The sequence below is a fragment of the Peromyscus californicus genome, unplaced genomic scaffold, assembly GCF_007827085.1.
Source record: "Peromyscus californicus insignis strain IS unplaced genomic scaffold, ASM782708v3 Scaffold_12__1_contigs__length_115047231, whole genome shotgun sequence".
Classification (NCBI taxonomy): Eukaryota; Metazoa; Chordata; class Mammalia; order Rodentia; family Cricetidae; genus Peromyscus; species Peromyscus californicus.
This window is the reverse complement of record NW_026294413.1, coordinates 46,892,618-46,908,621: the sequence shown is the minus strand read 5'-3', so window position 1 is coordinate 46,908,621 and position 16,004 is coordinate 46,892,618. Positions and strand designations below refer to the sequence as shown.

The 16,004-nt window shown below is 40.7% G+C and overlaps 1 long non-coding RNA gene across 2 annotated transcripts; it reads left to right on the top strand.

Moving 5' to 3' along the window:
* Positions 1-705: 705 nt before the first annotated feature.
* On the top strand, positions 706-3,926 carry LOC128107876 (uncharacterized). 2 transcript variants are annotated; one of them, XR_008217230.1, is made up of 2 exons: positions 706-830; positions 2,202-3,926. It is a non-coding gene; the product is annotated as an uncharacterized LOC128107876 (long non-coding RNA). The 2 variants fall into 2 exon arrangements; XR_008217229.1 differs by having other exon boundaries at positions 2,021-3,926.
* The last annotated feature ends 12,078 nt before the right edge of the window (positions 3,927-16,004 follow it).

Below are 16,004 nucleotides of genomic sequence, written 5' to 3'. Positions count from 1 at the left end.
TATATCAATATTACGACTTCAGTGGGCATCATGACTCCAGAGATATCTGCAAAGGCCTCTTGTTCTGTCTCCTAGAGTAAGCCTCATGAAATTTTAAACAGCTTCCTGTGAGTCTAGCCCAGAGCCACCCATAGAGAATACTTTCCAAAGAGCTGCCCCACAGTAGAGACAAGGGGGTGCAGCAACACCGAGTAGTCCCAGGAGCCCTTTCTGGATGCTGACACTCGACAGTTTTGCTCAATTCAGTTCACGACTTTGGTTCCCACCTTGGGCTTTGAACTGTGAGCTTTGTCTTTGGCTCCTTTGGAGGCTCCTGCCTCCCGTGTCTACCTGGCCTCAATAACTGGACTTCTCAATCTTGCCAAAATGTCCCTGATCTGAGATACTATTCACATCCCCTTTAGGTGTGCTGTTCTCTTATTCTACCTTCCCTCCCTTCTTCCTGGGTACTGTGCTGAGATCCTGAGGCCACGTCAAAATCCATGGTGGGTGCTGACACTATGTCCTGGGATGCAGAGAAGATAAGGCAGCTTGTTTTCTAATGATCTTTCCCCAGTATACATACATATATATATATGAACACACACACACACACACACACACACACACACACACACACACACACACACATCTCCATCCTTTTGGATTGCAAAGGTGTGCTGAACAGATTAGCGTCTGTAAAGTCTGTGGATGGCTGTGGAAAGCAGCCATGCAGAAGATTGCTAAGCTATTGCCTTGGCAACACCTCCACATTAGGAAGAAAGCTAACAGAAGCCGCAATTAGAAAGCAAGGAGGCCGGGTTTGTTTTTAGCAAGCTCTGCAATTCCAGGTAACTCTTATTCCCTTCAGCTTTAACTGTCAGGTATTTCAGTTATTTCACAGCGAATCTCTGCTCCCAAAGATTGTTTAGAATGCCCCATTGGCATTTCCTTTAGGGCTGGTGGCAGTTAGACATAAAAACAAAAACCCTTTGTCTTCTTTGGGTGACCCAGAATTTTAAAATACCAAATTTGGGGACAAAGGGGAAGTTAATTATTAGTCTAGAAAATGTTAGAGAGAAAGGTACAAAGAGATCTCTTCTATTAGACCTGATTATATATGTGTGTATATATGTACATATACATATAAATACATATATATATATATATATATATATATATATATATATATATGCATGAACAGATGTGAGGAGGAATTATGGGTGTGTGTACGAGAGAATGAGAAAGAAAGAGGGTCCTTGGGATTTTGATGTCATGTGGAGTGGTGACTTTGTGTCTCTTGGAACAAGGAAAGCAAATGGAGTCAGTACATTGCCAGTCCCTGTCAGAAAGTCGCTCTGCTCCAGCCTTGATTGGCAACTTTCTGGAACACAGGCCATACTGCCTGCTGGAAGGCAGTGTCTGTCTTGATCCAGTGTTCACAGACACTCCTCCTCATTAACCATCTCTGCTGCTGCGGCTGAGCGGCCAACAGGGCTGGGGACAGAGCTGTCAAGGTTTCATTTGGATGTCTGACCTTTGCTAACTGATTCTGCCCTTACCTGCGAGCAATCTCCCTCTGCATCCTAACCACCTTGCCCTTCATCCACAAATCTCTATTCCTACCACCTTCTCTCTCAGACTGCTCTCTGTCTTTAGAAAGAAAAACAATTATTATTGTCTTCAGACATAGCCCAACTCCAGTAAATACTGAGTATACTGAGGTTCCATGTTTACTTAGTTTTATTGTGGGTTTTGTTTTGTTTAATCCTTCTAGTAGATTACTGAAACAAAGTAGATTGTGTGCTTCTGTTTATCGATTGCCTAAATTTAATTTAGTTTAACAATCACTCGTGCAATCCATACTAAAACTAGATATAAAGGCTGCAAAGGTGACATAAAAAGTAATTGCACATTTCACAGCTTACTTAGATCAATAATTCGACTGCAAAAAGGAATGTGATACAGAATAAGTTAAGAAAGATATAGGATACACAAAACTTGTTTGCTTACTGCTATACTATTACTTCTACAATGCCAGGAGTGGGATCCTGCTGAGAATGAAAAGAATGACACAAAGAAGGAAAAAACACCCTGTCAAACATTCCTCACAAGAACCAGGCCTACACCTGCATTCTGGGAGAGGCTTACATTCTGGGAGGGGCTTAGACTCCGGCTTCTATAGAAATCTCAGAATAGTGCTGTGTCAATCTATTTTCAAGGCATAAGTGTGGAATCAACATCTCCTTTTCACAAAACAATGGTGAAACCCAAAGAGTGGAAGAGACCTGTGGACTATCTGACCCAACACTCCAGAAAAGGAATTCCGTTTTCTAACAGAAATTTTGTTCTAACTAGGAGAGGGTGGCCCTTTCTGAAGAGAGTCTGGAGTGATTCATTCTTTTTTTTTTTGCCTGTTCTTATGGTGGAGGAAATCTGCATCTGGCAGTCTCCACCAGCTGGACATCTCAACTCATCTCCGAAAAGTCCCTCAGATGTTTGAAAACAGGTACAAAAACGCCTACCCATCACCCAATTTACTTCCACACCTCGCTCTTCGGCAGCTAAAGTCCACCAATTCCATCAAGAGTTCTATTTCAGTCTTTGCATTAGAATGTAAAAAGGATGACTATTGTAGAAAATCCAGAAGTGTGAAAAGAAACCACTCTGGAAGTGTGCAGTGTGGCTGGAGGGATAAACGTGTGACACTGGCCCTGTCGACACAGAAAGAGAGACGTCTTAATGAAACTTGGTGGTCACGACATCAAACAGACTGGTGACAGATAAGCAGGATGAGAAAGAGCCACAGAAGATGGACCGGGCAGAGAACGCAGCTTGTGACAAGGCTCCGACGCAGAGGGTGCACAGTGTTTACGGAACTGAGGGAGTCCCACCCGGAGGATGGGTTGTACCAAGCAGTTTTAGAAGATAAACCTAGAGACCCAGGCGCAGGAGCCAGTTCAGGAAGGATGCCGCCTGAGGAGCAAAGTCATTTTCTTTTTAGCCAAAAGGTGAGAGGGAATAGATGTCATTGATGAGTTGGTAAAATGTCTGGTTCTGCAAACTGACTCTGCTGACAGGGTGGAGAGACAATGGATGGGAATTAGCCAGGATCAGGAAGAGATCAACCGAAGAGAAAGAAGAGATGGAAGATAGAATGGTAGCTGTGTGGGAATGAAGGACTAGAAAAGCAAGGAGAGAAAAAATAGACAGTCACAAAATCTCACCATAGCGTAGGCATTTGATAGCTCCTAGAAAAGGGACAGTCATTCTTTGTTTTGTTTTTCAGTGATATAACCACTGGTAGGCTTGACCACACTCCAGGGTAGGCCCCGCTTCCAAAGATTAGCTGGGCAATACAAACTGGACTCCGTAGGGAATGGCAGGGGGCGCGGGAGGATAAGAAATCTAAAAGTTAGTTGGAAAGGCATAGGAGGGTAGAGAGGTAATTGTGGGAGGAGTATTCAGAATACATTGTAAACTCTCAGATGTTTTTATCTTTGGCGTGTAAGTTTCCTCCAGGTATCCTGCTGGCACAGTGGGCATGAATTCCTTTAATTTGAGTTTATCATAGAAATTTTTTTCCTTTTCTTTCAATTAGGAAGGATAGTTTGTTGTTTAGAGTAATCTTTGTTGGCAATTATCTTTCGGAGGCTGAAGCCCACCACTGCATACCCTCCCGGCTTTCAGAGTTTCTGCTGAGACCTCCGTCAGTACTCTGATGGGTGTGGTCTTCTACGGGCCCCAGGGCCTCACTCCTGCACCTGTAAATACTCTTTCTCCGCTCTGTGTATTTAGCATTTTAACAACACTATAACAGGAAGGGGTTCTTTCCTGATCTTGTATGTATGACATCCAATGTGTCTCCTGCGTCTGAATGGCCACCTCCCCTTAGATTTGGAAAATTATCTGCTATAACTTTATTAAATACGCTCTCTAAGTCTTTACATTGTACTTCTTTCTGTGTTCATGAGTCATAGTTTTGGCCCATCAGCGGTATTCCATAGGCATGTCCCTGTTCTGTTCACACCGGGAATTCTATTATCTTTATGGTTTTCTGAATATTCTACCCAATCTACTTTGCCTTCCTCACTCTTTATTCTCACCTGTCATCTGTACGTAGAATTATCTCTTCTTCCATGACATTGAAAAAACCAACAGCAGCAGCATGGTCCCTAGCCCCCACTGATCTCCCTGTCTTAGAATTTCAGAATGAGGCAACTGAGTGCGAGTTTATAGAAGGAAAGGAAGACACAGGGAGAAAGACAAATGTCACCAGGAAGACAGGACACCTTTAGCTCTCTTGTCCTAAGAGGAGTGCCTTCTGTGAGCTTTGACATTTTGGCTTTCTTTGGGGTAGGAGGTTCGTCATGTTTCTCTGGCACAGAATGTGCGGATTATCAATTAGGATTCTAAATTCAGTGCCTTTGATCTTGTTTTTCAAGGGATTTCTCACCGTATGTTCCTAAAAGCTGACAACACTACTGGAGGCTGGTGCGGTCACGTTACTTCTGTTCTTTATTGGGGAGGGAGAAGGTGTGCAGCGGCCACGTGAGATGGCTGTCTCGGCCTCCTTTCTTCAGCTCTCAGTACTGTTACAAAGCAAAGCTGTTGACGACGCTCTCGGAATAACTAGGTTCCGACTTCTTCGTAAGAACAATTTCCTGTTTTATAGGCTAATTTTTTAATCTCTTTTAACTCAGTCACTACTGAACCACCTTATTTCCAACCATATACTAATTTCCCACCATACTCTAATTTCTCGTTATGTTTTTTTTTATTACAAATGTGGCTCCATCTTCCAGCATAAATACCACTGAAAGTCTCAGAGACTTTAATAATTATATAATAATAATAATAATAATAATAATAATAATAATAATAATAATATAGTGTCTGGCTAGCACAGACACTAGTTCTTAGAAAATGTCACGTATCTAATCTAATGGACGTATAGCATTCACACATGCCCCTTTCCTTGCCTTGGACAAGGAATAGTGAAGTCCCATAACCGTACTGAGAATCATTTCTGGCTTCCAGATTTATTTGCTGAAAAACAACAAGAATAACCATTTCACTTTCTGTTTTTTAGTCACAATAAATAAAAATATTTTCACTTTCTGTTTGGGCAAGAGTTTTACTATGAATGTGTTCTTGGGACAAATCAAGGCATCATCTATCTGATTGCAATGGTCAAAGTGTGAAAATGAGAAAGAAGAACCTGGGTTTGATTGTTCTGAGAGACCCGGAGATTTCTTCTCCCATGTCATCGGCAGCACTGCTCAGCTCCCAGGAAGCAGTGTCTACAAACTGCTGTCAAAGCCTGGTTATTCCACCAAAGAGCAGTTAGATCAAATCATCGACATTGACTTTGCTTTAAAACTGGAGTTGGAGATGATAAGTCATTGCATATTTACACATGCAAACCCACACGGAATTTATATCAATTCATCTAATAACCCCAGATCATTGTGACATGCTAGAGCCAGAGTAGGGACTCAGTAAAAAGAAAGGATGAGCAGAGACAAAAGATGGAAAGAAGCAATGGAAGGAAGATTGTGGGGGAAGAGAACTCTTAGAGGCATCCATAACCTCAGCTAGTCCTCTTGAGTGAGACAAGTCCCCGTGGATCTAGTCCTACGGGCGCCCAAGCTCACCGTTCCCCACACTCAGCTCTATCACTCTCACAAACGTTCATGCACAAAGGAAAAGGTAACTTATCTTATTTCCTTAGAGAGAAAAACAGGGGCACCTGTTGCTGGGCCTGATGACTTGAGGTTGATACCCAAGACCCACACAGTGGAAGGAAAACATTGACTCCCACAGCTGCCCTCCAGCAGAGAGACAGACCCACACACAATAAAAATGTTATTAAAAAACAAAACAAAACAAAACACAAAGTTCAATTCACTGCATTTTAAGTAAATAATACACAGTATTGAGTCGTACTCAAATACAACATATGTTTTATTAATTATTCTTTAGTCAAAAGTGTAACCTACTCCTGGAAGAAAAGGGTAGAGAGGAAGAAATAAAAGAAAGTAGTAAAGGAGTGAAAGAAGAGGGAAGGACAATGATGGAAGTAAAATGTGAACCAAAAGCCAGCCCGATGTACTAACAATAAAAAGAAACGTGATTGTGATAATACCGTGTATGAGACCTGAGCTAGTTTCCTTCTGACTCCTTCACTGTGTGCTGACTAGTTTTATGACAATTTGGCACAAGCTTTAGTCATCTGAGAGGAGGGAGCCTCCAAAGAGAAAAGGCCTCCATAACATGGGGCTGTAGGCAAGACGGTAGGGCATTTTTTAAATTAGAGATTGATGGGGGAGGGCCCAACCTATGGTGGGTGGTGCCATCCCTGGGCTGGTGGTCCTGGGTTCTATAAGAAAGCAGACTGAACAAGCCACGAGGAGCAAGCCAGTAAGCAGCACCCTTCCATGACCTCTGCATCAGCTCCTGCCTCCAGGTTCCTGCCCTGTTTGAGTTTCTGTTCTCATGTTTTTGATAAGGAACTGTCATATGGAAGTGTAAGCCAAAGAAACCCTTGCCTCCCCAGGTTGCTTTGGTCATGATGTTTTATCATAGTAATAGCAACCCTAACTAATACAATTGAATCATCAATGCCTTTTAACTTTAAATGTTGAACATAGCTGGGCATGGTGGTACATATCTTTAATCCCAGAACTCAGGAGGAAGTGGAAGGTAGAGTTCTGTGAGTTTGAGGCCATCCTGGTCGACATAGTGAGTTCCAGGACAACTAGGACTGTGACACACAGAAACCCTGTCTTCAAAAAACAAAAACAAGCCGGGCGGTGGTGGCGCACGCCTTTAATCCCAGCACTTGGGAGGCAGAGCCAGGCGGATCTCTGTGAGTTCGAGGCCAGCCTGGGCTACCAAGTGAGTCCCAGGAAAGGCGCAAAGCTGCACAAAGAAACCCTGTCTCGAAAAACCAAAAAAAAAAAAAAAAAAACAAAAACAAAAACAAAAGAAGTTGAACATATAAACATCTTAATTTTCTTGAATGTTTTGGTGTAAGTTTTAAAATATGGTCTTTCAGTACTTTTCAAATCCTAACAAAGTCTTGTTTAACAAAATATACTCACTGCTTTTTGCACCATTTTGAAAGGCTTTGTCTTAGTCAGTGTTCTAGCACTGTGAAGAGATGCCATGGCCACAGTACCTCTTATCAAAGAAAACATTTAATTGGGGCTGGCTTACAGTTTCAGAGGTTTAGGTCATTATTGTAATTGCAGGAAGCATGGCAGCATGCAGGCAGACATGTTGCTGGAGAAGTAGCTGAGAGTTCTACATCAGGATTCACATGGAGCAGAAAGAGACTTAAGCATGTGGAACCCCAAAGCCTACCCCCTCAGTGACTCACTTCCTCCAGTAAGATCACACCTACTACAACAAGGCCACACCTCCTAATCCTTGTCAAGTACTGCCACTCCCTAATGACCAAGCATTCAAATATATGAGCCTATGAGGGCCATTCTTATTCAAACTACAATAGGCTCACAGGTTCAAAATCTAGATAGAGATGGGGGTGAGGTGGGGGCAAGTCTTTGCATAGTTTAAAAGTCCTTTTCACCAGAAAATGAGTCTTCTTCAGTTTATATTCAAGAGTGCATCAGCTGTCACTATGGAAACAAATGAAGGAGAAATAAGAACTGCTCGTTCTCAGGGCTTGTTAGTTAAATCCAGTAAAATCTTCCTTTTTGTAGAGGGGGGGGTGTCGCAAAACTATAAAATGGTCAGAGACGCCTCATTGGTTTCTACAAGATGTTGCATCTAAAGAGTGGACCTAGGGAAAGTTCTACAAAGTTCCATTCTACATTAAGATCTTGTGGAGTGATTACTTCAAATGCTCTGGCTATTAAAATTCCATTACTTAAAAGGTCAAATTCTAGCTCTTACTTTTAATAAAATTATTTCCTTGTTGTATAAGAATCTACTGTAACATGATTGTGGTGAGGAGATTTAAGGTGCTGATATTTAACTCTGCTGAATAACATACCCAGAGCACCCCTTAACAAAGAAGGGTTGACCAGGATGGAGTTGGAAGCAACACTCATTAGTAATCTTTTCCTGGACAAATCCTTCTCACTTCAGTTCAATATCAACTCCCCTTAAAGAAAAAGTTTAATTTCGTCATACTACATCTTGTTCAAATAAAAGCTTGTAAGTGTGCTTAAGTGCCTTATACTCTAAATGCTTACACAGTTAGGAAACCAAAAGAAAATTACAACCCTACCCCATGAACTTGCCAGAACAAAAAAATTAGGAAAATTCAAATTTGAAATTATTAATTTAACAGGTGGTGTTGGCTTTCTGGTGCTCAAAACCACAAACTAAAATCCAGTTTAAAGAATGCTTTATCCCACCTAGGAAAAGGATGTTCCGTAGTATCTAGAGTCTGCTTCCTTGGCATAGCAACATTCCCTACATCCCTCAGCTCCCCCACTTTCCCTCCTTGTCCTCCTTTACACACATCAATTTGTGTGACTTGCCCTTCTGCCAGGCAGACTCACTCCTAGGTCTTGTGATCTTGACGGTGCTGTCCCCTCACCTTCCGCTCTACTGCTTCCCAACAGCATCGTGTTCCCTTCAACCTCAGTTTCAATGCCATCTACTTCCCAAAGCCATCTCCCAGTCCCTGGACCTAACAACTCTGCCAGTTCTCTCAGAGTTTCCGGAGTGCATTGCGCCTTTTTGTATCTGTCTTCATGTTAATTACTTATACCATGACCAAAAGTAATTTAAGAAATAAAGCATTTATTTTTGTTTATGGTTCCAGAGAGAGGGAAGGTATAACATGGCAGCAGGAGCGGGAAGAAGGCTGATCACTTGTTTATCCCCACACAGTAAGCAGAGAATGTGAACACTAAGTGGGATGAGGCAATAAACCCCCATAGGTCCTCCTTCCCTGTTGACATACTTCCTCCTGCAAGGCTGCATCTTGCAAAGGTTCCATAACCTCTCCAAACAGCACCAGCACCTGGGGACCAAGGGTTCAAATACTTGATCCTATGAGGGATATTTCTCATTCAAATCACCAGACATGTCATTTACTGTTGTGCTGGCTATTAATAAAATTGTCTTCCTTAGTACTCTATTAACCTTGAGAAATAAAAGACAGCTAAGAACAGATTTATTGAGATATAATCCGTATACCATATGATTTATCCTTTTAAAACGTTCAAGTAGATGATTTTTGGTTGAGCCACCTCTATCACAACTGTAGGACACTTTTTTATCCTGAAAGTGTTAGGTCTGAATCAGACCCACAAAATGGAAGTGCTGGTGAAAAGATCCTAAACAGAAGGATCGTCATTGTTTAAGCAGAATCCTAAAGGCAGGTGTCTGTTTACCAGGAAGGAAAGCACTACCTGCCCACAAAAGTCAACTACTTCAGACAAGGGCATCGAGTTCCTGGTCCATCAAAGAGCCTGTATCACCTCAAAGCCCCCACTGAGCTGACTATCATATGGAATCTGCTTGCTTTGGGGCCACGCAGAGTGCCCCCCCTCTCTCTGTGCCCCCCTCCTGCCCACCACCCGCCTTGTGGGATAACCTTGGCAGTTTAGTCAAGAACAAACTTTTCTTTCTACCAGCAGAGCAGTATAGCTTTGTGGTTTTACTGTGTCCTTGCTTACAAAAAGGAAATGTGCCCATTGGTAGTCGTGACCTTTCTCTCTACCCATCATCTGAAGCAACTGTTTATCTATGTTCTAGTTCTGTAGACACACCTATTCTAAACATTTCATAGAAATTCAGCCAGACAATATGTGACATTTTTGTTCACATGTAACCTTTTAAAGTCAGAATTTAAGAACTAGTCAAAAGGAAGGAGCTAATGAGCAGGCTATATGATAATAAGACATTGAATGAATTTGGAGTCATCTGAGTTAAAAATCGACTTACATATTGATAAGTTATGTAGCTTTGGGCAAGCCATTGTATCTCTGAGCCTCATTTTGCCAGTGTGTAAAATGAGGATAGCAATACTTCTCTTAAAAGCTAGTCGTGTGAAATTAAAGAGGATATGGCAAGTTACTAGACAAGGGTATGCTTAGTAAACAGAAGTTGATATCTATATCCCTATATACTCACAGTAGGCTACATAATCAATGGGTGACTGATTAAAAAGTTAATGTCATTCCTTCAGAATGCCAATGGACTGTCAACAAGCTAGGGTAAGGGCAATATCTGTCCTGGAATTTCTTCCTGTGCCTTTTGTCTCTCGGCCACTGCTCTCCTTCAACAGAGAGACCACAGAACCCAGAAACAAATCTAGAGTCTGTGATGAGAGGGAAAGCTTTTCAGGTCTAGTCCTGATACTGGCACACAGAAAACCTCAGAAAATTCAGGTTATTCCTCTTCACCTCCAGTGTTCTTTTGCATAGACTTTTTAATCTGATCATTTCTGCTTTTCCTACTGTAGGACAAAGGAAGCTGGAATTATACACCTGAACAATGTGTGAACTATCCTTAACACAGATGAGCAATGCCATATGAATAATAAGTAGAAAGAAACAGAAAAGATAGAGAACAAAACAATGGAACTTAGTGCAAGGAAAGAAAAGTTCAACTACCATTCATCAATGAAATTACATCTGGAGATGTCCAAACAAAGCAGGAAACCTCACCATAAAAACAATAAGGCTGATTCACAGAAAAGAAATCCATTAGCATACTAATCCAGTTCCCCAAACACAAATCGAAGAAAGAGGGGGAAAGTTGTTATAATAAGGTTAGTTGACTCATACTTACAATGGAGGGTGTAATGATTGAATCAACAGCTTGGAGGAAATTGAATAGTGTGCTCGAAAACAGGAAGGGTGCACAAAGAATTCAATCTCTATGGGAGAAGCATTGCTGGGTTTTTTTTAAAAAGGATCTAACTTCTAAGAGAAGGTACTGGAAGTTGCACAAGTTTCCTGTAGGTCTTAATTTTTTAAAAAAAATTATAATCTTGCAAACTATCAGAATAATTAAGACAATAGACTTTAGTTGGAATTTGCTGTTTGAGTAGTTTAGTTTTACCAAAGTACAGAACAGAAATAATCTTAGAAACATTCCCCATGTTGCCTTTTTTAAAAAAATAAAGAAGCTAGGCAAATTACCTTCTAGTCAGAAGCAATTATGTGAAGTTCAGATGGAGAAATATAAAGCTGGTGTCATGGAAATAATCAGACTGATAAATTCCAGCCCTTTCAAACAGGCTGAGAAAAATTGTCAAAAATAGCCATGAGGTAGGATCCATTATTAGCATAGAAGTAGGCTGAACATTCTCCTCTGAAATTACTCTGGCTCTTTATCTTTACCAAATGATTTGGGCTATGACAAAAAAAATTATCTTTTGATCCAAAGAAACAAGGCCAATAAAATTTTCAACTTATCTCTTTCAAAGAATATGTAAAAGAGAAAAAATTTACACATGCATATATACATGTATGTGCATCTATTTGTATACATAGATGATAGATAATATAGTTTTTCTCTGAACTAGGAGCTTGCTTTGTAGCCAAGGTTATCCTGGAACTCACTACGTAGCCCAGGATGACCTTGAATTTGAGGCCATCCTCCTTCCTCAGCCTTCCTCATGCTTGGGTTTATAGATATATGTCACCATACTGACCTTAAAGTATTTCAGTTCTTACTAGTATCGTATACCCATGGCCTACTCATGTGCTCATGGATACTCCATTCTAAATTCTCATGCTATTTCCTAACCTCTTTTTTTTTTTTTTTTTTTGGTTTTTCGAGACAGGGTTTCTCTGTGTAGCTTTGCGCCTCTCCTGGAACTCACTTGGTAGCCCAGGCTGGCCTCGAACTCACAGAGATCCGCCTGGCTCTGCCTCCCGAGTGCTGGGATTAATATTTCCTAATCTCTTATTGTGAAAACAATTACATTCTCAGAAGCCAGAAAAATCTGAGACCTCCATTTCTGATTTTCATGATTCAACCATCCCATTTCCAGCTATACATCTAAAGGGGATAAAGTGTTCACTGCAGCACTATTCATAGTAGCCAAGATATGAAATCAGCCCAGGGGTATCCACCAGCATATATTGGGGTACTTATACATGACTGGATCTTACTTAATTACAAAAAAAGAACGAAGCTGTGTCATTTGCAACAAAACGGATCAAATCAAAAGACTTTATACTCAAAGAAATAAACCAGACACAGAAAGGCAAATACTGTGTGTTCTCACTCAAGTAGAATATAAGAAAGTTGAGCTTCAAAAACGTAGAACAGAGCTTACCAGAGGCTGGGAGCAGGAAGAGAGGGAGATTAGATATCGGGTACAAAGATATAGTTAGCCAGGAGGAATGATTTCCAGTTCTACAGTACCAGAAGGCAATTGTATTTCACGCTGTGCCCAACCTAAGTCTCTTAGACTGCATTTGCTCTAGGGTAGCTATGAATGTGGTTCAGCATGAAAACTTACTTGAAACTTTAGGAGAAGTTGCTTTTTTCCCCTATTTTTTCTTTTTAACTTTATTTAATGGCTCTCAAGCACGTGCTTTGTAGATAACAATATTTGTGTCACGATGTCAAAAGCTAGACACCCTGAAATCCATGATCTGTTTTAGAAGAGTGCAAAAGCCTCAAGAAATGATAGGACAGAAATACTCATTACTTTCATTTGATTAGTATACATTCTATATGTATCTGCAATTTCAAACCCCAATCCATAACTGTGTTCAGCTGTATGTCAGTTATAAGAATCCCAGTCTGGTGGTGCATGCCTACAATCCCAGCACTGAGGAGCCCAGGGCAGGAGGATTACCACAAGACTGAGGCCAGCCTGGGCAACGTATCAAGTTCCAAATAGGCTAGGGCTACAGAGAAACCCCTTGCTTCAAAACTAGAAAGTAAGTAAATCAATAAATAAAGTTAAAACAAAATAGAAATATAAAAATTAAAATTAAGTGAGAAGACAATATTCTCTAAAGATACTGATTCCTGATAAATAGTACTCACACTCTGAGCCATTACTGAAGCTGGAGTTAAGTTGTGTACATTTTTTCTTGTTGTATTTTATCAGCGGTCTACTGAAACGTTGATAGCAGCTTCTACAGTGAAAGTCACTGGGAACGCAGTTCCAACCCAGCTCCATGCTCAGGCTCCAGGAGGAGCAATGTCTGCAGTTTAGGCCTGAGCTTCTGGTGTTTTAGCCATGTGCATGTCTGTGTGAGGGCATCAGGTCCCCTGGAACTGGAGTTATAGACAGTCGTGAGCTGCCATGTGGGTGCTGGGAATTGAACCTGGGTCCTTTGGAAAAGCAGCCAGCGTTCTTAACTACAAGGCCAGCTCTCCAGCCCCTAGTCTAGGCTTCTAGAATTCTCCACACCAAGGCAAATAGCCAATACTGTGGCACCTTGGGTGGACATGGTCCTTCTGAGGAGAGGGAAAATAAAAGTGACATGACGCTGATATGGAGCATTATCCTAACCTTATGTGGAAAGAATCAAAATCCAGACTCCAAACAATCAACATGAAACCCATGGTGAAAATAAGTACACAAACATCCTCCAGTATAAAATGATGGCCCGGGAAGACTGTTCTTCACCAAGGTTCCGAGCCCTTTCCAGTACTCGTAACTATCCAGGTTCTTACCCTGGCACTAAGCACATTCATTAAATCTCTCTGACAGGCCACATAAAATTAATCCCTAGTTCCTGGATTTGGTTTGTTGTCCTTAATGCTCCGCTAAGAGTTTGTTGCTGTTTTATTTGCTGTTGTTTTTGTTTCTCCCAAATAGCAAGATTCTGCTGCCTAGGATAGCAATCATTAGATGCCTGGCCGAGCACTGACTTTTCCAGTGACTTGTCACTCGATCTAATCAAGAGTGTATTTTTCATTTCTCTTCCCAGTTTTTGTTTCTTCTTCAAGGAGTGATAATGCAGAATATCTGATTTACCTTAACGGTAATGGTGGATATTCTTCAAGTTCATAGCTACTCTTTCAAACAAATATGAAGAGAACCATTCCTGCTGAAACTGTTATAATACACTAATAAAATAATGAAATAAAAAGTTACAGTAATGGTTTCATAGTGTCTAACAGAGTTGAAAGTCAGTTATACATATGTTGAAACCCTTGGAATGCCTTCTTACTGAACAGAGTCCTCTGATTTCTCAGGAACAGAGGATCCAATGATCCTTTGAATTGTGTTTCTTTGTTATCAAACTAGTTTATATTAACATAAACCACACAAGAAGGTCCATGAGTCTCATACTTAAAAATTGACTGAAATATATTATCTAATATTTCTATTAGCTTAGGTATGCAAATCTGACTTAGTGCTTATGATAAAGGGTAGTTTAGAAGGCAACCTCAGTCAAAAAAAGCAGAATTATGATTATGGGGAAAGCATAAGTTGCTCATTCCACCCCCTTGCCATGGTGCCCAATTCACCAGTATTAAGGATAAAGGTCCTCAACATCAAATGAGCTATTGGACTATATCACCTCCCTGCTCACTGTCTGGGCAAGGTATGACTTTTTAATTCTCATCTTCAAATAGAGTAAATTTCAGTTTTGTCTTTCATACGAAAGTGGACAAATCATTTGATCAACCTGTGACTTGGTTTCTTGTATATAAAATGGTAACCATAACACTAACAGTTATAAATGCTTTTGCAGCATTCACATCAAATTTTAACTTGTTTATAGCCATAATGGTCCTGTTTCTGAATTTATTATTTTTTGAAGTCAATAACTGTGTGTGATCAATTTCTATATCTTTGGTACCTAACACGTTACCTATAAAAACAAAGCATTCTAGAAATATTTACTAAATTGTATTGAATAAGCTATTCATATCACGGTAGCTCTTTGATAATAACATATGGAATAATACTTTTGCAAAGTCAAAAGTCCCAGTTTTAAATCCATATTACTGTTCAGTAAGTATTTACTCCTGTCAATATCTTCAATGAGAAATTCCCTTATTCTCTGAATTTAGATTTGCCTATGAGTCTTACTTTGCCTGATGGGACGTTAATGGCTATAAACAGAAGTGTTAATTGGGCTTGCATAATTAGGCTTGCTTTCCTGAACCCTGTCTTTCACCTCAAGAAGAGTATGCCATGGGTAGCCACTGGTCCAAGGAGAATGAAATACAGTGGATGCTGAGCTCTCCTGAAGCCAATCCAGATCAGCCGAGCTTCAAATGAATGGTATGAGTCAACTGGGAATGCTTATTACTGTACACTACTATTTTAAGTCGTCAGCTAGAGAATGCTACTATAGTACAGTTGATTAATTCAGAGGGTGCTTTGTTAGCGCATATACATCATTTGCTATGGTACGAGCTGTAAGTGTAGACTATACTTTTAAGCTAACCTACTAATGTAAATGTACCATCTGTGTCTAATGTTTCAAGTAGTGCGATGAGAAAAATTAAGGGCTTAAGACCAATCTCTCAAATAAGATATTTTTCCTGGGGTTGGAGATGTGGCTCAGTGGTTAAGATCACTGGTTGCTCTTCCAGAGGACCAGGGTTCGGTTCTCACCACTCACATGGCAGCTCACAACTGTCTATAACTCCCGTCCCAGGAGATCTGGCATCCTCTTCTATTCTCCTTTGTCGTTAGGCACACACATGGTGCACGGACATACATGCAGGCAAAACACTCATACACATTAAATAAATAAATATTTTTAAAAAGATATCTTTCTCTCCAGCAAAGTTTGCCATGACTTGTACTCAAGTTTTAAGTTGGGGCTGGAGAGATGGCTCAGCAGCTAAGAGCACTTACTGCTCTTTAAGGAGACTCAGGTTCTATTCCCAATGTGGTGGTTCACAGTCATCTGTAACTCCAGCTCCATAAGGTCCAATACCCTCTCTCCTGGCCTCTGCAGGCTCCTTCATGCACCTGGTGCACATAAACTTACATAGATACACACACACAAACACAAAAATGTAACATTTCTTTGAAAATATGTTAGCTCATGTTGAAGGCTTGGTTCTCACTGGTGGACCTGAACATTGAGAAGCAAATGGAC